Below are 24,210 nucleotides of genomic sequence, written 5' to 3' on the forward strand. Positions count from 1 at the left end.
TAGATTTATAACACATGCACACACATGAACACACATCCATTTAATTTTAAAGACAGTCAAATGTAGACCGACATAATCAATCTTACTTTCTTATAATAAAGCAGGTTCAGTTCTTATTGGATTCTCTGGTTGTTGCCTCCAAGTTTGCTTACAGGGGTAAAAGGAAAGGTAGTTCAGGGAAGGAATATAAAGATGTCACCGGACAAGATTGTGGCAGCAGCATAAATACTGAAATGCTGAACTGCTCACTTAGGACTGCTCACTCCACGAGGCAACAGGCAAGCTTGGTCCATGGCTCTCCTCCCCTCAGTTCGCATTTGATCCATCTGCTTTCAATTCTGAGTTCTCAGTGCTCAGGCCTCTCCTCTCCTGTGAGGGAGATGGCAGCTCTCAGCCTGCCACAGGGGGGCCCTCAAGAAAGGGTTGGTGCAGAGAGGTGAGGCTCCTCCCCAGGCCTCCCCCGGCACCCACTCGCTCTGGGATCAACCTGGTGGTCTTTAAGAGAGATCCTCCCTGACTTCTCTGCCTGTCACATCTGCTCAGAATCCCAGTCTAGCTAACTGCTGGGGCAGGATGCAGGCCCCAGCACTGCTTCTGGTTGTCCTGGCTCCCGGTAAGTGTGCTGCCTGGATGCTCCTGGAACTTTTCTGTATTTTGTGGCAATGTTGGAGGGTGGGGTGGTGGATTGTGGGGAAGAGGGTCATACTAAGAAATTAATGCTTCCTCTTCATTATTTTTTGTTGCTTTTCCCATTGCAGTCATGCAGGTATCTTCCGACTTGATGTTAATCACTAGTAATACTGGGGAGACTGCTTCGTTCCCTTGTGATCTTACACAAGGGGCCACCTATATCCACTTGTACAAACATGAGGAGGGGACGGCCCCCCGACGCCTTTTATACTACGACAGCTACAACTCAAAGGCTGTGCTTGAATCAGGAATCAGTGGAACAAAATACCATGTCTATAAGGGCACAGGGAGGAGGTATACATTTGCAATCCTAAATCTGCAAGCAAGTGATTCCGGCATATACTACTGTGCTATCTGGGATAAGCACGTTGGTTCAGACTTCCTGTACACTGCACTGGAAATTTTGCTTGTGGCTGCAAATCACAGCCCTGATATCAGCAGCTGCTTCACTTCCTCCTCCAATTCCTTTTTACTCTAAACAAAGAAAAACCCTGAACTCAATGCCCATGAATCAAACTTTATATTCCATGGCCACCTTCTACCTCCCCACAATAGCCATAGTTTTTCCTAAAAACAGGCCTCCATCTCCAGTCTATAGGCAAGCAGTCTGGCAGGCAGCATATTCTCAGCTCTCCCAGAAGCTGGTAGAGTTCATATTATATTCTCTTTAAGACAGACAGAGAACCTAGGATTATCTGTGAGGGGAGATATTTAGGAGAGGAAAATGGAAAGGCTAGATAATACTGAACCATTCACCTGATGATTATGCAGAGAAAATGGCTGGGAATAGAGCATCTTTATTATCCAGGAGTATGAAGACTGAGAAATGATGGAATGAAAACTCGGACTTCTTGAACCTCAAGCTGGTATCCAATTTATCTTTTGGAAAAAACTGATATCTCTCTTACATAATCAACGAGGGTAGGGGGAAAAGTGATTGTTTTAGGTGTTGGTGGTTGGTGGTTTAGTCACTAAGTTGTGTCCAACTCTTGAGACCCCTTGGACTGTAGCTTGCCAGGCTCCTCTGTCCACGGCAAGAATTCTCCAGGCAAGAATATTGGAGTGGGTTGCTATTTCCTTCTCCAGGGGATCTTCCAGACCCAGGAATTGAACCCAGGTCTCCTGCATTATTGCAGGTAGATTCTTTACCGACTGAGCTACGAGAGAGCCCCGTTGTTGTATTCTACTTATACCCTCTGTTGAAGTTCAGCCCACAGCCAGAACTGTCTTCAACAAGTAAAGCCAAAGCTTCTTTCTACCCCCACTCCCTACCGTTAACAAGGCCAAGTGCCAAACTAGAATCAGACTTATCAGATCATAATTTTCTCAATAATTAAAATTAAAGAACACTTTGGGTGAACAATCAAAGAATGGTATATATTTCAATTGAAAAGTTATATAGCCAAGGATTGTGGCTGCCTTATTGGGCTAGGTTTAAGGAAGCAAAATTGATATTGAAATGCAGAAATGTCAGCTCACGTGTATATGGTTCCTCCAAATCTGTACCAGTGTCTGAGCTCTAGAACAGTGTTTCTCAAACTGTGGTCCACGTACCACCTGCATCAGAAGTACCTGAACTGGAATAAAAGTGCATGTTCTGGGTGGCACTCAACAGAGTGAATCAGAATCACGGAACGAAGGCTGAAAATGTGCATTTTTTGATAGACTCCTAGTGATTCTTCTTCAAGTTGATTTGTAAGTCTTGCTGCACTAGCACAGGAATGCCTACTAGAATAGTGTTCATGGTCTTATCCCCAACCCTGAAGCCCCATCTGTCTTGTTGCATCCTGGGTGCTGCTGCTCTCCAGGTCATCACATTTCTCTATCAGAATCTCGGAATAAAAACAAAACAAAACAAAAAACGGTCTCATACCACAAGTCAAAGCTTCAGATTCTTCTTAGTTCAGTGACTGCAGACAGCAAGGAATTGGATAGTAAATGCACTGGCTTTAGCTTGCTCTACTGTATCAGCAACCACATACTATAACTATTTGCAGCTTTAGGAAAGCCTGAAGCATAAATATAGTTTCATTTCTACTTTTCCAATGGTGTTAAGACTTCGTTTTGGCCTTTTGATTCCTTGATCCACTTTATTTTGAATTTTTGTGTATGGGTGTAAGGTAGCAATCTTAGTGTGGAGATCCAATTTCTCCCCCAATTACTGACTCATTATTATATCACTGTTTTTCTTTGCACTTTGTGATAACTACTTTTCCATGTACTCACAGAACCCTTATGATCCCTCCCTCAGTTTCCATTCTCTGTCTCTGTTTATCCGGGTCATTTTCTCTAAGGACACAGCCAGAGGTAGAGACACTGTATGTATGAGAAACAAAGACACATGTAGGATAAGCAGTATGCTGTACACAACCCAGGTGTGACTGAAGAAATCAGAGGAAATAAACAATCCTTGAAGACAATGAAAACGGGAAAACAGCATACAAAAAAAATCTGTGGTATACAGCAAAAGCTGTTCTAAGAGAGAAGTTTATAGTGATACAAGCCTACCTCAAGATACAAGAAAAACCTCAAACAAACAGCCTAATCTTACACCTAAAAGAACTAGGAAAAAGAGCAAATAAAACCAAAGGTAAATGAAAGAGAATAAAAATCAGAGTAAAGTAAAATAGAGACTAAAAACATCATAGAAAAGATCAATACACCAAGAGCTGGTTATTTGAAAAGACAAACAAATTGGTAAACCTTTAGCCAAACTCATCAGGAAAAAAAAAAAAGAGAGAGAGAGAGAACTCAAAGATACAAAATTAGACATGAAATTAGAAGAAGTTAACAGCTGATACCACCAAAATACAAACATCAGTAACTCATTACTACAAATAATTAATATATGGCAAGAAAATAGACTGCCTAGAAGAAATGAATACATTCCTAGAAATGTTCTAAAAAGTACAAGTTCTCCAGCAAGAATATAAAAACAGGGGGGAAAAGTCTCTTCAGCAAGTGGTGCTGGGAAAGTTGGACAGATGCACATAAATCAATGAAGTTAGAACACACTCTCACCCCATACACAAAAATAAACTCATAATGGCTTAAAGATTTAAACATAAAACATGACACCATACCTTTCCTAGAAGAAAGCATAGGCAAAACATTCTCTGACATAACTCATACCAATGTTTTCTTAGGTCAGTCTCTGAAGGCAATAGAAATAAAAACAAAAATAAACAAATGGGACCTAGTCAGACTTACAAGCTTTTTCACATCAAAATAAACCATAAAAAAAAGACAACCAATAGAATTGGAGAAACTATTTATAAATGATGTGACCAACAAGGGCTTAATTTCCAAAATATGTGAACAGATCATACAACAAAAACAAAAAACAAACAACCCAGAGGCAAAGTGAGCTGAACACCTTAATAGACATTTCCTCAAAGAAGACATACAGATGGCCACTAGGCACATGAAAAGATGCCCAACATCACTAATTATTAGAGAAATGCAAATCAAATCTACAACAAGGTGTAACTTCATGCCAGTCAGAATGGCTATCATTAAAATGTCTGCAAATAACACGTGCTGCAAAGGGTGTGAAGAAAAGGGAATCTTAATACACTGTCAGTGGGAATGTAAATTGGTGCAACCACTATGGAAAACAGTATGGAGGTCTCTCAGAAAATTAAAAATCGAATTACCGTATGACCTAGCAAGCCCACTCCAGGCCATATACCAGGACAAAACACTCATCTGAATAGTGCCTGCACCCCTCTGTTCATAGCAGCACTACTCACAACAACCTGAACATGGAAACAGCCTAAATATCCATTGACAGATGAATGGGTAAGGAAGATGTGGTACATATCTATAGTGGAATACTACTTAGCCATAAGAAGAACAAAACACTGCAATTTGCAGCAACATGAATACAACTAGAGACTGAGTGAAGTAAGTCAGAAAAAGAAAGACAAATACCATACGATATTACTTATATGTGGAATCTAAAATATGACACAAATAAATCTATCTTTGAAACAGAAACAGACTCATAGACATAGAGATCAGACTCGTGGTTGCCAACAGGGAGGAAGAGGAGAAGAGGGATGGACTAGGAATTTGGAGTTGGCTGCTGCTGCTGCTGCTAAGTTGCTTCAGTAGTGTCTGATTCTGTGCGACCCCATAGACCGCAGCCCACCAGGCTCCCTCGTCCCTGGGATTCTCCAAGCAAGAACACTGGAGTGGGTTGCCATTTCCTTCTCCAATGCATGAAAGTGGAAAGGGAAAATGAAAGTGAAGTCGCTCAGTCGTGTCCGACTCTTCGCACCCAAGGGCTGCAGCCTACCAGGCTCCTCCGCCCAGGGGATTTTCCAGGCAAGAGTACTGCAGTGGGTTGCCATTGCCTTCTCCGTTGGAGTTGGCAGATGTAAACTATTACATTTAGAATCGATAAGCAACAGGATCCTACTGTATTGCACCAGGAACTACATCTAATATCCTGGGATGAATCATAATGGAAAACAATGTTGAAAAAAAAAGAACATATATACGTGTAAAACCGAGTCACTTTGCTATACAGCGGAGATTGGCACAAATTGTAAATCAACTATGCTTCAATTTTAAAAAAAAGAGAAAAAAATTCTCCAAATTTCTCCTTCTTAAAAGTTAAACATTAAGTAAAGGTGTCTCCTGTGCTCTTCACATTGCAAGATTTTCTGCCGGAGGACTCAGTTAGTCCCCTACTCATAGCTCAGTCAAGAATCTGCCTGCAATGCAAGAGACTCAGGTTTGATTCCTAGGTCAGGAAGATCCCCTGGAGAAGGAAATGGCAACCCACTTCAGTATTCTTGCCTGGAGAATCCTATAGACAGAGGAACCTCGTGTGCTACAGTCCATGGGGTCGCAAGAGTCAGACCCAACTGAGTGACCTTCATTCATTGTTCTTTATAACTCACACTTTAGATGCCTTTTAATACAAACCTAACCTTTATGGTATTTGATAGAGAGCTATTTTTTCTTCCAACATATAATTAATAGTTCATAACTAATTTTAAGACAATCTATCATTTCCCTACAATTAAAAATGCCTTAATTATATTTTTATATTAACATATACTTGGAGGATTTGTGTTTTATTCGTGTCTCAGTATTCTTACTCCATTATCATGTTATGTCAGTAACTTTGCAATAAGGGTTAAGAGCTGCTATGCCAAATTAGTTATTTAAAATCATTATTTTAATAAAAATTTTAAAATTATTTTATATTTACATTTTATATCAATTTAAAGTAAACATAACTAGCTCAGCCCCAATCTTTACAACATGGAACAAAAAAATAAAATGTTACCTTAAGTCTCATTGGAATTAGTCTATCTATACACATGAGTTTAAGAAGAGTTTGCATGTTTATTACATTGAGCTTTTCCTTTGTGAATATCATCTGTCTCTCCATTTATGCAGGTTTAATTTTATGCCCTTTAGTAAAACCTTATACTCTTTCTTCTTACTGTGCTTATATTTAATAAAACTTATTAATTGCATAACTCTTTAGTTACTCTTTTGCATTTTATTGCTTAAATCTTTCATGTATTTTGAACAACAAACAATTCCTAAAGCTCCCGATAATTCTGCTCATGGTCTTGGAATAAGGAAAATCACAGGACAAGTTTTAAGAAAGGAACTGAGGGGACATCATTCATGACTACAATAGATGCAAAGGGTATATGACAGCCCGAAGTACTAATGACTTAGAATTCCCAATTTTTTCTGTAAACATATAAAATAAAATTTAAAAAAAAAGAATTCTCAGTTTTTTCTGTGGACATTCTGTGGATCATGAGATCTTATTTCCCCAACCAGAGATTGAGCCCAGTAAAAGCAGTAAAAGTGCAGAGTCCTAACCACTGTACTGCCAGGAAATTCCCATGAACTCTCAATTAAAAAAAAACAATCTATCTAAATATAATTGGCATCTGAATCTCTCATCCCCTCCCATTGTGTTGGGACTGTGAGCTGAGCTCCTGTGAATGGACAGTTACCCAACATGACCCTCTTACTTTCATCCTTGGGGCAGAGGAACTGATTGCTCACGGGACTGAGATCGTGAACAAGTGCATCTGGAGTAGACATGGAGGCAGTAAGAGCCTGTCCTGTCTCGTCCTGGCAGGTGGACAGCTCATCTGTGCTCACAGGAGTACTCAGCTGCTCCTGGCAATTTCTTTCCCCTTGCCCCAAGATGAGTGGCTTGAAATTACAGAATAGCCACAAAGGGACTTCTTTTGACTATCAGAGAAATGGATATTGTTTTCAAGTGTTAGTTGAAAGAAAGTTTTATTTCAACGGAGAGAATTCTGCAAATTTCTTCCTTTATCCTAGGAAAAATAATATTAAATAAGCCATCATAGGACTTATTTTCTCATTTCCCTTTACCTTGGTAAAGAATTGTGCTGCCCAATGAATGGAGCGTTTGTTCACATTTCTCAAGTCCACGTGTGATGGCGGATGGGGTATTTGCATTTTCAGTTACTGAAGGTTTTCCTCCTTTTAGCAATACATTCCCAAATCACTAAACAGCCCTGGTGTTTGTGAAAAGAGAATTGCCTTTCAACTGATGCAAACTCTGAGCAGTTTCTACAGAACTGAACACCTGGAAATAAAAAAAAAAAAAAGTCTTGATCCTTTGAATACCATTCCTGGAAATTTAGAAACCCAGGTGGGTAACCAGCTGGTGTCAGTGGTGTGTTCTTTCCTGTTTTTATCCTTTTCATCTTTCATCAGTGATTTTAGTGATTACTACTCTTTGGAAAGCAGATATTTGGGCCCATTTATCTGAGGAAAGTGGCTTCCCCAGTGGATCCCTGAGTCAGGAAGATTCCCTGGAGAAGGAAATGGCAACCCACTCCAGTATTCTGCCCTGGGAAATCCCATGGCGGGCTACAGTCCAAGGGGTTGCAAAGGAGTCAAACACATCCTAGTGACTGAATAATAACAACAAATCAGAGGAAAACTTATAAAACATTGGATGCTGTGAAACCTATATCCAAGGACTTCCAAAAGAATTCAGATCAAACTGCCAGGATGAAGTTTTTGACTTCTAGTCACTTTATAAAGGTAGAAAAAGGCTGGATTATTGTAGGAGCTTTTACCATTGTGACAGCTCAGGCTGGAGGAAGATATTTGGAGAAGGAGCTAACATCATAGTAACTCCTCCTGGTAAGTATCATTTTTCTATTCTTACTGTAGTCATAAAATACTGAGAGATGCTTTGTAGAAACAACCTGGGCTCTCCCTGATGTGGCTGCCACATTCTTGGCCTCAGCATCTAAACAGTAGTTTTACAGCTATTGGTCACAGTATATGGAAACTAAATCACCTTGTAAATGGTTTATTCTTGTCCCTGCTTGTAAGCAGTTGAAATTTGTTCTAGAAAACACACACAAAATAGACTCAGGCTAGATAGTAAAGTATTCTGAAGACCATGTCTGTCTTATTGCTTCGTTTATCTTTCTATATTCTAACATAAATAGCATATTATATCATCACATTGGTATAAGTTATTAGTTCAAGTTCCTTTTCTTGTAGGCAGTCTATTAAGTGAGAAACACTTTTCTTACTATCTCTTCTCTATATTTTGAGATAAAATACTGTGCTCCTGAATCTCCTGCAAAACCAGTATTACTGATTTTCATCTCATCCCTAAGAGCAGTGCAAGAAAATTCTTACAGTAAATGATTATAAAACATTGATAAATCTCACTTCTTATTACTCTAGCTTCTTAGAAGGAGGCTGAGGTTATTTGAAATTTAAACTACCTCATCTCTTGTGGAATTGTCTGGACATGGACCAGTTTGTGAGCTCAATGAGCCATTTCAGCTCCAAAGTTCATGAAAGTGTCTTCATGGCTGGGCATTCTCCTTTGCTCTTTCATTCTCTCAGCAAATATTTATTGAGGACAGTTTCTGTGCTGGGAGCTGCAGACAGAAGGGCGAACAAGACACAGAACAAGTCTCAACACCAAACAGCTTCTATTCTAGTGGAAAAGCATTCTAGATTCTGGCTTAACTGAGACCTGTCTTCTATGGTCCATGGCTGGAGAAGTAGGACGTCTTGGATTGTTGAGCTTGGTGTAATAGTTATTGCTTATAAAAAACATACCTTTTGTTTGGTGGAAGATTTTGATGAAATGGCCTCAAAACATGCCATTAAAGAGAATTTTAATGTTAATTAATATTTACTGAAGGATAGACATCATGATCGGAGAAGGCAATGGCACCCCACTCCAGTACTCTTGGCCTGGAAAATCCCATAGACGGAGGAGCCCAGTGGGCTGCAGTCCATGGGGTCTCGAAGAGTCGGACACAACTGAGTGACTTCACTTTCACTTTCCACTTTCACGCATTGGAGAAGGAAATGGCAACCCACTCCAGTGTTCTTGCCTGGAGAATCCCAGGGACGGGGGAGCCTGGTGGGCTGCCGTCTATGGGGTCCCACAGAGTCGGACACGACTGGAGTGACTTAGCAGCAGACACCATGATATGTAGTTTCAATGCCTTATACGTTCCTCACCAGTAATCCTGTCATTCCCATTTTATAGATAAAGAAACTGAGGTTTAGAGAAGTTTAGTTACTTGCCTAAAGTCACATGACTAGCTACTGTGGCAAACTTTGGGATCCAGTAGAGACTTGTCAAAGTAAGAGGACTGGATCATTATGTGATATTTGAAACATTAAGTCACATCTTTATATCCTGAATATTTACCCTTCTGTAGTCTGACCTGGATTCTGTAACTATTAGTAATAGCTCATACTTTGTATTGCTGCTCACATGTGAAAACAATGCTCTTGCTTTTAATCATAGCACTGAAATGACGTCTCTTTCCCTCACAAACATCATGGAAGTCACATGAATGTGCATTTATTAAACATTCAGAATATGTGTCAGTTCTATCTCAATCCAAAAGAAGTGAATTAAAAATAAGAAATAATAAAGCAAGAAAAAAATGTGGTGGAATAGATACCCTATATTAACCGACTAAAATAAGCACACCAAATTTTCAAATGTTTTCCCACCACAAAATTAAAAAAAAGAACTTCCATGTGGAAGTCTTTAGTAGGAAAATGAAGTAAAAAGGGGACACTGCCTTCAATATCCAGTTTATAAAATGGAAGAAATGGTCTTCAAACAAATATGTTTATGCATCAATGCAATGGGCACCAAAATGTAATGTCATTCATGAATGGTGACCTTCAGCTGATAAGATGAGGCAGGTAATGAAGCAATCCAACTTAACAAAGGAGAATTTGAGTACCAGGCATCCTGCCATTTTTGTGGTCATTTGTCATAAGGCCCATACCTGGAGCTGCAAGCTGAACTTTGGGCATGAACTGGATAGATTTTTTGAAGCTGAAATTTCTGGTAAAATCTTGAGATACCCATAGATTGCGCTGTTGTTGGGGAAAAAGCCATTTGTTGTGGACAGCAGAAGTGACGTTCCATATACTGGCTGCATACATTAGGCTTTAGCCAATGTTCCCTTAGATTTTGTTCACCCTGGAAATGCAGCAAATACGATGGAACAAATGACTGCCTACTAACTGGGTGTGTGAAAAGCTGTGATACAGGCTTGGAGAATCCCAGACATATCAAAACACAGAGGAATGCAAACAAGTCATCAGTTGCTATGGATCTACTTGTAAACCCCAGATACTGAATTCCCATCAGATAGGCAAGATTTGCTCCCATGATATTAAAATGTCATGCTGGACCACACAATTATCACAAATAAAAATACTAATAATAATATCATGATAATATAGTAATATTTACAATCTCTTACCTCTATATAATTTTTATGCAAATGACTTTTCAGATCTTGTTTCATTTTGAGCTCACCAAAACACTAATAAGGATGTTCATTTGACTTAACAGTAGCATGGTCATTTTCAAATAAATAAGGTACCCAAGGCGTTAGTTTACTTGATTTGCTCAACCACAGAGCTTGTTAGGAGCGAAATGAACCAGGACCAGAAGTCTAGTGTCTTGAATTCCAAGTCATCATAGTTCTACTAGAATTTGAAGAAATCAGAGAAGCTAATTAGTCTAAAGTTTTTGATATGACTTGAATCACTGTGGAATAATTACATAAAAAACTTCAATGTTGGAGCAAAACTCATTGTCACAGGTAAGTATCAGAAGAATATAATTTTTTTTCAAGGTAATAGAGGGAAGGTAAGAAATAATTAAATAGGAATTATATTTACCAAAAATGAAAGTGGATGGGAATTAGATGTAGAGATTTAGGAGAGATTTTACAACAAATTCACATAGTAGAGGACAGCATAGACAACACTGTACAAATATTATAAAAAATTTGGCTTCGTGTCTGTGTGGACTTCTATGAAGGGCTCATGTATAATGTACATAATCATCATGAAAGTATTTGGCCCAGGGTTGAAGTTTGTCATTACAGGTAAGTTTTATGAGTTAACATGTCTCCTTTCCTGATGCTGAAGGGGCATTTCCAAAGAAAGTGGGCTTTGGAGTCAGGCTGACCTCGAATTTCCGATCCACCAGTAACTATGTATATGAACATGGACGTTATTCTCTGGACTCAGTCTCCTAATCTGTAAAATAGTATAACGGTATTATCCAGCAGGGGGTGTATGAGAATTAAATGAGACTGTGTGATGAAGTATTTAGCATGTTGTCTAATGCATGAGTATTTCTGTCTGGATAAGCCCGTGGACAGAGGAGCCAGGCGGGCTACAGACCATAGGGTTGCAAAAAGCTGGACACGAGTGAGCACCGTACGTTTTGTTGGCTAACACGTCATATGTGTTGCATAGCTGTTTATTCAAATGTAAAGGGAAAATTGCATCCAAGAGGCAGAGTGTTGGTAGCCTAACTGTTGATGAATTGAAATTCTTCAGGGGATGCAGCTGTACTATTAACAAATGGAAAGTTATCTTATGGTTCCCTCACACACATAAATTGAATTGGAAGGTATCTGTTTCTCTTTAGCAGACTTTGGTACATGGCAAGAAAAAATGAGATTAAAATATGTTTATTTTTTATATGTCCTATTTTTCTATGTGCTTTAAATCTTAATCCTTTAATTTAATTGATATCATTTCTAACAACAACATTTATTGGCTCTAAAATATATAACCAGTAAGCTTGGGCTTCATGCTCATACTTATCAGAAAAAAGTTTTAATTTATAAAGAAAATGATCAAGAAGTGAAGTCAATTAAATATAGATAGAAATCTCATGAATTAAAAATTCTTATTTAAGTGTGAAAGAGCTTCAAATATTTAGTTTGTAATAATAAAAAAAATTTTTTTACATGAAAGTATAGTTCGTTCACAACGTTGGGTTATTTTCAGGTATACAGCAAAGTGATTCAGTTTTTTTGTGTGTGTGTATTATTTTTCAGATTCTTTTCCATTAAAGGTTATTGCTGCTGCTGCTATTTCGCTTCAGTTGTGTCCGACTCTGTGCGACCCCAGAGACAGCAGCCCACCAGGCTTCCCCGTCCCTGAGATTCTCCAGGCAAGAACACTGGAGTGGGTTGCCATTTCCTTCTCCAATGCATGAAAGTGAAAAGTGAAAGTGAAGTCGCTCAGTCATGCCTGACTCTTAGCGACCCCATGGACTGCAGCCTACCAGGCTCCTCCATCCATGGGATTCTCCAGGCAAGAGTACTGGAGTGGGGTGCCATTGCCTTCTCTGATTAAAGGTTATTGCAAGATATTTAATATACTTCTCTGTTCTACATAGTAGGTTCTTATTGTTTATCTATTTTATATACAGTAGTGTGTATCTGCTAATCCCAAATTAGGAGTTTGGGATTAATAATACATTTTTAATAGAAGTTTTGGAAGTACCGTTATACAATCAAGGCACTATAAATAACATGCTGCTCTACTCTACAAATCTGGAGTGGTTCAGGTATAAAATTGAGAGGTCATATAAAATTAGAAATAAAGAGAATTTCCTCACTTCAGAATCGGGCATGGGATCCACATCTAGAGCTCAAAGTTCAACTTCACAGTACACGTGTCAAGTACACATGGGTGTTGATTCCCATTCTCAAAAGTAACTATATTGCTTTGCAAAACCAATAAATTTTCTCTGGGTATTTATTTTTATGATTCATTCCAGAATCAGTTAAATGAAGAGTGAGATTCCACAGAGTTGCAGAATATGAGAATGTGTTATTTGGACAAAGAGCATAAATTGCAAAACACAGGATGGGAAAGGGAAGTAGTTTAGAAGCTAGCAAAGATTTTCACCAATACAGAAACCATCATACCCAATTGCCCCCGCCTCCCCTAATCCCACCACCCACCCATCTACTTCAAAACAGGCTCCAGTATTATAGAACAAAAGAGATTTTTGAAAAGATAACTGGGGACTTCCCTGGCAGTCCAGTGATTGGGACTCCACATTTCCACTGTAGGAAGCATGGATTCAATCAATAAACATGTTCATGAATGTTGGAAGTCTTGATGTGGGGTATTTATATGGGATATTTAAAAGTCATAATCCCATGGACAGAGGAGACTGGCAGGCTATAGTCATTAGGTCATAAAGAGTCAGATTCGACTGAAGCGACTTGGCAGGCACACAAGATGCACCTCATCTCTACATATGGAGAAAAAGTGAAGGTCAAGTTATAATCCAGCTCTGCTACTTAGCACCTGTGACTTTGGGCAAGTCCCATGAAGTCTTGAACTTCTCTTGCCATTAAAAATAGAACAGTACTAAGCACCTAACAGGAGAAGGCAATGGCACCCCACTCCAGTACTCTTGCCTGGAATATCCCATGGACCGAGGAGCCTGGTAGACTGCAGTCCATGGGGTCGCTGAGAGTCGGACACAACTGAGCGAGTTCACTTTCACTGTTCACTTTCATGCATTGGAGAAGGAAATGGCAACCCACTCCAGTGTTCTTGCCTGGAGAATCCCAGGGACCGGGGAGCCTGGTGGACTGTCATCTCTGGGGTCGCACAGAGTCAGACATGACTGAATCGACTTAGCAGCAAGCACCGAACAACATACTGTGGATGAAAGGCCATAGTGAGCAGTAGCCTTCTGTTCTTTTACTACTCACTAGGTTTTTCCAAGCCACAACATGTTGGTGTTTCTTTAACCATTCTTTTTCATTACTATTCCATATTCCCCTACAGAGAGAAACCTCGAGGCAGACACTTCCCCCAAGCCCACTGTTTTTCTTCCTTCAATTGCTGAAATCAACCATGATAATGCTGGAACATATCTTTGTCTCCTGGAGAAATTTTTCCCTGATGTTATTACAGTTTCTTGGAGAGCAAAAAATGACAAAAGAGCTCTGCCATCCCAGCAGGGAAATACCATGAAGACCAAGGACACATACATGAAGTTCAGCTGGCTGACCGTGACCGAAAACTCCATGGATAAACAACATGTATGTGTTGTCAAACACAAGAAAAATATAGGAGGAATTGATCAAGAGATTATTTTTCCTTCAATAAAAGAAGGTAAGTGAATATAAATGTAAATATAACCTCCCAAAATACTGTTTTTCAAAGGTAATACCCACCTTTCCGGCTAAGTGTTAATGAAAAACAAACAAATACGTCTTGATAAAATGATGTTTCATTTAATGGTAGCTATCTCCCCATATGATTAAAATAGGATAGGCTTTGAAACATAGAAAAGAAAAAATTTTACTTCTCTCACCCTCAGTTTCATCTTCCAAAATATTAAGATCATATGGTGTTTAAGTGTTAGAGTTGTTGTATGGATTAAACGAAACAACATATGTGAAAGCATCGAGCAACTTAGCACACAACAGATCTTCACTGTTGGGGATCTTGGTTGGTCAGGAAATAACAACACTTCTACATCTTTCAGGAATGTCCTTCAGCAGGCAAAGTCATTCTCAATTCAGTTCTCCTTTACAATTCCAAAGCAATGAGTTATTAAATGACAAAATGGTCTTTGTATAAGGGAGCCAAATTTCAGCTCAGCAAAAGAATAATTTGACCAGGTGGTTTTTTAAGGGCTTAGATTTTTGAAATTTGTATTTTACATACCCCTATAAGATAAAATTTGTAATCAAAGATTGGGTGATGCTAAAGTGTACAAACTTACTCCCATTCTACTTAATGAATGCATTTCTTGCTATTAGAAAAGGTCTTTCAAGATAGTTTTATTGCAGCCCTAGCACATGCCAGGTCTGGAGGGATGTACGGATGGACACACTGGGGTGAATTACTGCCCAAGGAGGATGCATTACAGTCAAGAGAATATACACACTTTCCTTGATGACTTAGGGTCACCTGTGATCCAGGCATGACATCTCAAAGCAGCCCCTGTGAGCAGATGCTGGACATGTCCATGCAGTGTGGGCAGAGAGCTGGGATGTGCCTCGGCCCTGGCAGTGGTCCTGTACTCCCTGGACTCAGGATTTAATGTCCTGCATGTTCACCTAACAGACCAAAGGCTCCAAAGTGCCCATCAGAAGGAATCATTTTGTATTTTTACCTGTGGTTAGGAAACCTTTTTAAAGCAGTGGGAACCAAGCACATAAAATGTGCATAGATGTTTGCTATGCACCAGTCTGAATTTCTGAAGTAAGTCTTTATCTTCTCTGATTCTTAGTTTATCCAATAATCTAATCAGGTTTGAACACTTGGTTTTGTCCTGGGGCTGCAATGAAGAACAAATGAAATAACATCAGAGAAAACACTTGCTTTCCAAAATATGACACGGCTGTACTTATTCATATATTTATAATATCCATTTATATCCTCTTCTAAAACTAATTAAAAATAAAATTACAAAAATAGCTCTAAATCTTAATTTTTATTCTAATAGAAAAGAAGCAAATTTGCAGTGTAATGTAATCATGGCTTTAAGTGTCCTACTTAAGGACACTAAAAGTACTAGGTTATAATTTTTGTGTGTGATGAGAAAAAAATAAGTATATAAGTTTCATTGTGACAGTTACCATATTAAGAGATATTCCAGTTCATAATGTGTTTTACCTGAACACAATTCTGAAACAAATGCATTCCAAGGGTTTCTAATGGCTGTAAAGCTAATGATGGCATTTTGGTTAATGCTATTCTATAGCAAATTTCCAATGCTGTTTCTTAAAATTATTTTGTTTTTGATAAAAGCTAAGAATATAACATGAAGTACATATTAATGAAATGATTTTACAGAGAAATAAATCTAATCTGGTTCTAGTTTTTGACCAAGCTTCACTGAGAAAGAGAACTTATAATAAACACATAGAGTTTATTATAAAACTTTATTACTTTATTGTTTCTGCCTCAACCAATGCATGTTAATAAGAGGTTTGTTTATCTTTTAGTGAATAAAGTAATTGTAAGGGAATATATAACCCACTCCAGTGTTCTTGCCTGGAGAATCCCAGGGACGGGGAGCCTGGTGGGCTGCCGTGTATGGGGTCGCACAGGGTCGGACACGACTGAAGCAACTTAGCAGCAGCAAGGGAATATATGTATATTACACATATATATATATATTGCAATATACATACACCTGTAAACATATGTGCATGTGTGCGAAGTCGCTTCAGTCGTGTCCAAATCTTTGCAACCCCATGGACTGTAGCCCACCGGGCTTCTCTGTCCATGGGGGGCTCCAGGCAAGACTATCAGAATGGGTTGCTGTGCCCTCCTCCAGGGGATCTTCCTGACCCAGGCACCAAACCTGTGTCTCCTGTGACTACTCCCCTGCAGGTGGATTCTTTACTGCTGAAACATACTCACAGTATCAAATAATGGGCACAGATAATTCATTAATACTTGTTCTCATTTCTTGTAGTTGTCACCTCACTTGTCCCTACTACTGAGCCTCCTACTACTAAGCCTCCTACTACTGAGCCTCCTACTACTGAGCCTCCAAATGATTGTTTGACCGATGAAAGCAGTAAGTTTTTGTACAGATTTATCTTTATGTCATGTTTTAGTCTTTCTTTCTTCCTGATCTATTTATCTTTTGAACCTCTCTGTTGTAAAGTGGAAAAGACCAATTATCTGAAATTGTGGGGCTCATCATTGTTATAGTTTTACTGATCATGTCTGCTGTCATCTGTCTATAGATTATATACATATGTGTATGTATATATACACAGACACCATATTATACATACATATGCACTCACTGTAAACTAATGGGTGTGGACAATTGATTAATACTTGCTTCCTTTCTTTCAGAACTTACAGGTACTGGTTCTAAAAAAGCTTGTCTGAAAGATGGAAGTGGTAAGTTTTGCTTATGTTTGCCTTTAAGACATCCTATAGCACTTTTTCCCTTCCTGATCAATACCTTTCTCAAAAATGTTATTTATTTATTTTTAAATGTAACAGAGATGAATATTTTGAATGATGCAATTCAAAAAACAACTACAATTCAAAAAAAATGATACCAAAAACAGGTTCAATTCACAAGGAAATAGACATCATACACCTAACAACAAAGAAACAAAGATACCTAAAGCAAAAATCAGGAGAAATATAAGGGAAAAGAAAAAAACATATAATCATAATGAGACATATTAACATTTCTCTGAGAATATTTTGTCAAAGCGCAGAAAAAATAAAAATGGGAGCATCTTGAATGATGTCATTAATAATTTAAATATAATAGATTTCTATTTATATTAATTTATCTTAATCTCATATCCTATACAAATATATCTAACATTTTGTACATCATACATTGTTATTAGATATCCAAAGGCCATTTAGAAAAACTGACAAAGATAAACATTACCAAATTTCTAAAAGTAGAATTTTTTGTCACTTATACACATATATCACTTTTGAAATTATTTTCTGTTATAGGTTATTACAAGATAGTGACTATAGCTCCTTGTGCTAAATAGTAAACATCTGTTTCTTGTTGCATATCTACTTTTTTTTAATTAGAAATCTAGCATCCTATTCAAACTAAGTCAAACAAATGAAATCAAAATGTCATAATTCAGATTGGCTGGGCAGATGAAAACATGTGCATGTATGCACTCCCATTTACCATGTCACTCTGCTTGACCCCCCAAACTGTATGTAATTGTTTTATGTCGTTAGGTTAATCATGTTCCCATTATGGCTTGCTATTGTAATTCTCTTTTACTTTTTGTTTGGCTATTGATTGTGAAAACTCATAAGCATCTTTCACTATTGTGATTATGAAATGGCAACCCACTCCAGGGTTCTTGCCTGGAAAATCCTATGGACGGAGGAATATGGCAGGCTATACAGTCCATGGGGTCGCAAAGAGTCAGACACGACTGAGTGACTAACACTAACATTAACTAGTACTCACTTAATACCGTTGATTCATGACTGGTCAACAGAAAAATAATAGAATTCTATATCACCAAAACTACCGTTTAATAGAAAAACCTGTAAACACTTTTTAAAATCCAGATGTGTATTAGAATTAACTTGAAATTTTTTGAAAAGTGCAAATGCCCAGGTACTGCTTTATTTTGTCAGAGTTCCAGATATGTTTCTAAAAAGCAAGCGTGTTTAAAAGCAACTGGACTATATGAGGATCTTTTACGTTTATCTAGTTTGTTTCACTTATTGTATTTCATATTCAGTGCCCCCGTTTCATTTAGTTTATGTTTTCCAATTTCTCCATCTCTTCTTTTTTTTTTGGATGTTCTTTATCAAGCCTTTGTCAAGCATAGTAGAAAAGTTATTGTATACATATATATATATATAATATATATATATATATATATATATATATTTTAGAAAGCATGAGTCAGACATGACTGAGCGACTTCACTTCCACTTTTCACTTTCATGCATTGGAGAAGGAAATGGCAATCCACTCTAGTGTTCTTGCCTGGAGAATCCCAGGGACGGGGGAGCCTGGTGGGCTGCCGTCTATGGGGTCGCACAGAGTCAGACATGACTGAAGCAACTTAGCAGCAGCAGCAGAAAGCATGAATTTTTACCTATCAATTACCTCTTGAACTTCCTTGGTTAATGTTAAGAAAAAGTCAATTATTCCTGAAACTGTGGTGTTCATACATTTAATCAGAGTATCTCTCCTGTCTGTGTTAGCAGATCTTCTATTTATATACATGCATATTAACGCACACATAGTTAACCACATATGTGCCACTGTCTAATAATATTTATGAATGACTGACAATACAATTGATTAATACCTGCTCTCCTTTCTTCTAGATACTAATTCTACAAAGGCATGTCTGGAAGGTGAAAGCAGTAAGTTCTGTCTTTGTCTGCCTTTGTGTCATGTTACAGCACTCTTTTCCCTCTGGATAAACTTAACTTTTGGACTTCCTTGATACAAGGTAGAAAAAAACAAAATGTCTGGATATTGCAGAATAGACTGCATATTTTAAGTAAATCCATCGTTCCCGAAGAGTCATCTTAACACATTAAATGCTGGTTTTGGTGTAAGATGACTCTAAATGAGAGGATGAACTGATAGGCTCCAAATTATTTCAACAGTGGGCTTTGCCCAGTTGTGTAGATTTTGTTTGTAATAATTGCAGAAACTTGATATCAAGTTGCTTCTAGAGTATTTTTGAGTTTTAGCCCTTGCTGGTAACTGATACATGAACTGACACTTGCTGAGAGCTTGATATACATAAGGTGTTGTGCTGGATCTTATGTGCATATTTTTTTTTCATCATAACACTCCTATGAGGTGGTGTAACATTTTCCCATAATTTTTCAATGAGGGCCATTAGCCAAAATTACTTAAATCCCTTGTACCAAGCTCCATAGCTAGATATGAGGATTCAACAAAGGCCATCTGAATCCATGGTTCAGACACTTCCTCAGTTCTCTATTCCATCTCTAAGATATAGAGCAAGAATCCTAAAACCGAGGCCCTGAGACAGGGTGGACCCATGGGCAGGGTATAAGTGCGTGGATTTCCAACTATCCCAGACAGCACTTTAACCCCGGTTCTTTTATTATTAGTTGCACGAAGGTGGGTAATTACTTCTATTTCTGGGCAATAGTGCCCTCTTCTGCCAACTGGGAACAGTTGCACCCAACTCAGTTATTACAGAGATAAGGTCACCTATGTGGAATGTCTCCCACAGGGTATCCATTTAGCTGGCACAGGATGAGTACTAGTTGGTGGCCCCTTCTCCCTACATGAAGGGTCTCAGTGAATTTAGAAGAGCTGGCAATGGTCCTGCTGATCCCTCCTCCGTTCCCAGTGTGTCAGGGGGCCTGGAACTCAGCTAACATCTGACCTGACTCAGGGCCATGAGTTATGAGCATGTCCCTCCTGAGATCCTTTCCACACCACATACTAGTGATTCTGGAGTTCTGACTCCATGAAGGTAAAGCATAGAACATACAGGAAGAAACTCAGCCTTGTAGTCCATTGAGTAGCAAGTCAGGCCCAGTATCATTGTTAATTGCTTCTTGACATCATCTATTTCTTGCAAAACTTTGAAGGAGAGTAAGTGCAATCATCCTAGAACATCACGGGCACGAGTTTAGACATCTAAGAAAGACAGGTGACTGAGGCATGAGCTCCTAAGGTTTCGGAGATTTTGGACTAACCACTCTCTTCCATTTTGTACAAAGTTCTCTTTACTAAAGCCTTCCACCCACCTCACTGTGTCACAACCAGATTTCCCTGGCTTATCCCCTTCATAGGAATCTCATTGGTGCACAACATGTAATGGCTCAGATGCTTCCACATCAGCAATTCAACTTGCTGTTTATGCATAACTTTGATGTCTGGGATATTTATTGGACATGGAAATGCAGGACTACAGAGCAGCTAAGAATACCTTCTTCAGATTCAGGTTGCTGGGATTGAAATGTGATTTCTGGTGCTTTCTAAATGTGTGACACCAAGCAAATTATTTCTCTCTGTCCTCAGTTTACTGGTAAAAGGGGTTGAAAATGATAATCTCGTAGGTTATTTGAAAACTTAACTAAGATTAGAATCTTGCAAGCAAAGCTCTCAGAATAAGTGTTTGACATTTGGTTAGGGGTTAACAAACGTCACCTCTTATTGTTACTCAGAGATGTGATGGTGCAAAAAATGCTATTTATCATAGATATTTTTCCCATTTGGACTCATTCTTTTAAAACACAACCCTGCTTTTTAATATTTGGGAAGGTTCTGTTGAATTTAGTTGAGGTCGTTGATTGACTTGAATTGTCAACTAGATTCTGAGTTGTTCTGGTGGTGGTGGTGCTCATGGTGGTTGCATCTGTTTTCTTTGGGTTTGGGGTGCCACTTCTTTGCAGATCACCAGGAATAAATCATTGTGACCACTTCCGTGAATATGTCCTCTCCTCTCAAAAGAACACTTGAAACTAACCAAAATGACTTCTCCTAGGTACCCTGCAGCTGCAGCTCATGAACACCTCTACAGCCTATTACACCTACCTCTTACTCCTCTTCCTGAGCACAGTCTACTTTGTTGTCATCATTTCCTGTGTGTTTAGAAGAACAGGCGTCTGCTGAGACGGGAAGATCTCGTAATGGGGGGGCTACCGAGAGATCAACTTTCCTTCATCCTCTACAGTCCCAGAAAGTCTCTGCTTGCTTTTTGGTTTGGGTTATCTCAGTTCAGATGTGTATTTATCTATGATGTCATAATGTCCCACCCCCAAGTCCTTTCAACTCCTGAGTGCATACAGTGGGCAGCTCCCTGTCTCCTCCCTCAGCACCTCCAGCCAGACCACGACCCTGACTCTCCCTGTCACACACCCTGGAGAAGTCAGCTTTGCTGCTCGAATTCTATACTTAGATTTTCATAACATGCACAATAAATACAAAAGAATCACAAGCCCCCTTTTGTCTGTGTACTTTAATTTCATGAAATCTAACCAAGGTGAGAAACAGCATGATAACCAGGCTATCAAATTCAGCGCTGATTGTAATAACGGTCAACACCACATTTCTAGGTCTTTCACTGAGATGGTGGTTATGCTGCTTTCTCTGGGGCACCGGCTCCAAGACGACTGGTGGAGCTGGTCCAACAAGAGCCAAACAAAGCTGCCCGTGTTCCTTCTCTTTCAGAGTCACCAGAGGCAGGATCATTGGGTTGGGGCATTCGGATAGTGACAGTATAACACCCAGCATGACCTGCACCGTGTGTGCTCAGGTCTGTGCTAGGGTCTCACAAGCCTGACTCCAGGTCCTCCTGTTAACCCCTGATGAGACCTGCGCCAACACCAGAGGAGCATCGGGTGCAGGATGAAGCATGCAGACTGTGGCCGTCGAGGGCCTGGGTTTGAACCCTGGGTCTGTATTAGCACTTGTGTGATCTCAGACAGCCCTTCGAGCTCTCTGTGTCATCATTTCCTCATCTGTGTAATGAAGTTACAGAGCCCTGTCTCCTGGAGTGTGAGGATTAGATGAGTCCATAATGCCTGGTCCATGCAAGTTCTCAACATTAGTATCTACTGTCAGTAGTTCCTAATCTACTGTAGGAACAATAGATTCCACACATACACAAATGCACTGAGATTCATTTCTAAGCTTACTTCCCTGCAAAGAAATCAGATGTAGATGGAACAGAGACTCCGTTTCTACTGTTCATCAGGTAATCCCATTAATCATTTAAGAACCCCTGGAAGAAGCAACAGTTAGAGTTCACAGTTTATAGGTTGGAGAGGTTAATTTGTCTGTTCACGGTCACTATTTTGTAAATAAGAGTCATTCAGGTTTTTCTGAACCTGGAGCTCACATTTTGTAATCTAGCATCACATGGCTTTCCCTTGGTTCACTTTCTGCTGGGAAAAAACAAACTACGACAGGACAAAACACACACTGCTTCTTTACTAAAAGCTTCCTCCAAGGATTCGGAGAGAACTTTCTTAAGAATTTGTGATTGTATCTGTCTTTTTCTTACGTATATACTCTGGTTTCCACACATCTACTCCCGTGGTTGTCAACATGGTGGAAATCCTGCCTTATTCTATGTGTGTGGTTTTACAACTTCTTTTTCTTTTCTGCTGAAATATTTGTTCATGTCTTTCAACCATTTTTCCTATTGAGTAATAATATGAATAAACAGGACACTCATTATATGTGTTTCTGTGTATTTCTGTAAGTACAGACATAGAACAAAAAGTTAAATTCATGGTAGAAGGAAGGAAGAATAAGGGATGTTCTATTTCCTCTAATGAATCCTTTTAAAGGAAATTTTTCATGTATTAGAATTGAAACACTGTCTTATTTAAAATTGGAAAAGCTTATTGTTTGTTTCTTTGTGTATAGTCGGCTTCAGTGTGTATGAAACAAGTTCTTAGGCAGTTAAACCAAGGTTCCCATTTGAAAACAAAAAGAGACCAACCAGATAAACAATGGTGGTTTAGTTGCTGAGTCTTGTCCAACTCTTGAGACCCCATGGACCATAGCCTGCCAGGCTCCTCTGTCCATGGGATTCTCCAGGCAAGAATCCTGGAGTGGGTTGCTATTTCCTTCTCTATGGAATCTTCCCACCCCAGGAATCGAACATGGGTCTCCTGCATCGCAGGCAGATTCTTTACCGACTGAGCTATGAGGGAAGCCCTTAGATTGATCCCTTGGTTCCCATTAACTTGACCGGTCCTCTTTAGGTAAAATACATTGCCCTCATCTTAGAGATTTGGAAATATTTATTCAATGGGAAGAAATAATGTAGTAAGTACAGAAGCCAAGAGGGGAAACTTACCTTGGCTATTGCACAAACTGCTGTGATGAACTTTAGGGTGCAAGTATCTTTTCAAATTATGGTTTTCTCCAGATATACACCCATGAGTGGGATTGCTGGATCATATGGTCATTTTATTGCAACATGCATGGATCTGGAGATTATCATACCAAGTGAGGTAAATTAGAGAAAGACAAATATCGTATGACAACACTTATATATGGAATGTAAAAAAAAAATTATACAAATAAACTTATATTAAAAAAAGAATAGATTCACAGACTTAGAAAACAGTTTTACAGTTACCAAATGGGACAAGTTGGGACAGGGATATATTAGGAGTTTAGGATTAACATATACAAACTCCTAAATATAAAACAGATGATCAACAAGGACCTACTGCATAGCACAAAGAACTCTACTCAATATTCTGTGATAACTTATATGAGAAAAGAATCTGAAGAAGAATGCATACATGCATATGTATGACTGAATCACTTTGCTGTTCACCTGAAACTAACACAGCATTATAAATCAACTATACACTACTGTAAAATAAAGATTACATTTTAAAAAGGAAGCAATAAAAATTTAGAAAAGGGCAAATTTGCAAATCTCTGAGAAGTTTTGTGCAGCTGATTTTCCGGCCAGGACCATACTGGGCAGCGTCTCCTGTGCTGTCCAACTTCCTGCCCCTCTCGCCCTGGGCTGCCCTGGCCTGGGAAGGGTAGAGAGGGGAGGGCAGTGCGGGTGGGGTGACAGCCTGAGTGGCAGCAGGAGGGCGCTGGTGTGGCTGATGGGGTTTCATCCTCTCAGGCTTCAGTTTTGTTCACATGCTCAAAACCACATTTTGGTTGATGTGTGGAAACTTTAAAGTCAAACAGGC

At 39.0% G+C, this 24,210-nt stretch overlaps 1 pseudogene across 1 annotated transcript; it reads left to right on the forward strand.

Annotated features, from left to right (window-relative positions):
• The first annotated feature begins 519 nt into the window (after nt 1-519).
• Nucleotides 520-21,473, forward strand: LOC113891508 (annotated as a pseudogene). The gene is made up of 8 exons (XR_003510781.1): nt 520-613; nt 759-1,061; nt 7,807-7,857; nt 13,837-14,166; nt 16,487-16,591; nt 16,879-16,926; nt 18,868-18,906; nt 21,021-21,473. The product of XR_003510781.1 is annotated as a T cell receptor gamma constant 2-like (transcript).
• The last annotated feature ends 2,737 nt before the right edge of the window (nt 21,474-24,210 follow it).

This window comes from Bos indicus x Bos taurus, chromosome 4 (assembly GCF_003369695.1).
Source record: "Bos indicus x Bos taurus breed Angus x Brahman F1 hybrid chromosome 4, Bos_hybrid_MaternalHap_v2.0, whole genome shotgun sequence".
NCBI lineage: Eukaryota > Metazoa > Chordata > Mammalia > Artiodactyla > Bovidae > Bos > Bos indicus x Bos taurus.